Source organism: Poecilia formosa, unplaced genomic scaffold, assembly GCF_000485575.1.
Source record: "Poecilia formosa unplaced genomic scaffold, Poecilia_formosa-5.1.2 Scaffold323, whole genome shotgun sequence".
NCBI lineage: Eukaryota > Metazoa > Chordata > Actinopteri > Cyprinodontiformes > Poeciliidae > Poecilia > Poecilia formosa.
In genome coordinates, this window is record NW_006800262.1 from 129,095 (window position 1) to 130,659 (window position 1,565).

Sequence of the window (1,565 nt, forward strand, 5' to 3'; positions counted from 1 at the left end):
AGATGCCGTTCCAGCGGTCTAGCAGTTCGGACCAGAAGGAGAGATCGGAGCGGCAGCCGTCGTCCAGAGAGACCTGATCGAGCAGGTGAGGAACCGAATTAGCGAGATCGAGATGCCGGGAGATAAAGGAGCACCCTTGCGGAATAATGCGCATACCGAAGTTGAGGTGCCCGAGCAGCGAGAGAAGGTCGCGTTTGGACAGGACGGAGGATGAAAGATGACTGCGGGAGATCTGACGAATGCGGGCCAATTTGTCCTCGGGCAGGGAAGCTAGCATCTGATCGGAATCGAGGTTAATGCCGAGAAATTCGAGCTTAGTGGATGGGCCGAGAGTTTTTTCACGGGAGAGAGGAACGCCGACGCAGAGGAAGAGGTCTTTCAGGATTTGCAGCGAGGTGGGGGGGAAGAGGGGGAATCGATGAGCAGTAAATCATCAAGGAGATGGAGCACGGAGGGGAGTCTAGAGACGTTAAGGAGAATCCAGCAGAGAGCTTCAGACAACGTGTTGAATAGGTGGGGACTGCTCCTGCAACCAAACGTAAGGCGCACGAAAAAATAATATTTGCCTTCCCATCGGGCTCCCAGCAGGTGCCACTGGGACGGATGCACGGGCATGATCTTAAAAGCATCTGTGATGTCGGCTTTGGCGAGCCAGGCGCGCCGCCCGGCCGTTTTAATGAGCGAGATAGCGTGATCGACGGAAGCGTAAAAAAGAGAAAAGGGTGGTTTTGGGATGAGACCGTTTATGCTAGCGTGGGGACCTGAGTGGGGAGCAGACAGGTCCAAGATGAGCCGTTTTTTCCCCGAATATTTGCGAGTAGCGACTCCGAGGGGATTAACGCGATAGCGGGGAAAAGGGGGGGATCTAAAGGGACCGATAGCGTAGCCTTTGGACACCTCCTTTTGGAGGAGCGAAGAAACGACTGCCGGTTCTTGGAGCGCGGATTGAAGGTTAGGGATAGAGAGGGAAGGGAAGGGGGACTGAGGGGCGCCGATCAGAAAGCCCTGAGAAAGACCGGAGATTAGAAAATTAACGAAGGTGCGATCGGGGTGGAACTGGAGAAGAGACGCTAGTACTGAGACGTGTATGGGAGTAGAGAGGTGCCAAGAAACTAAAGCTTGGAATCTCGACGGTTTTTCATTGGAAACGGGCGGCGGGGGCAGACTGACTTGGGGTGGGCTTCAGCGCAGAGGCTGGACTGTCCTGCCGTGGCGATCTGTCGGGAGAAGGGGAGGAATAGAATGCGAAGGAGCAGCGGTGGAGCGGTTGGCTTTAAAGGGGAGAGACGGACAAAAGGAGCTCTGGTGCCCGGAGGAACCGCAAAGATTACAGGTGACTGCGTGGGTAAGCATGATGAGGATTTCCGTGTCTAAAATAGACCAGTCTAGGCGCTGAGCAGAGCGGGAAAGGACTGCGGCTGCTTTGGAAGAGAAGGCTTTGTGGTATTGATAAAACAGCGACCTGCCATATTGGATGTGGAGATCAGCAATAAGAGCGAGGTAGGCATCTAATTAGATTCGACGGTCGGGGTAGACAGAACAAATGACGTCGCTATAGATGCTGA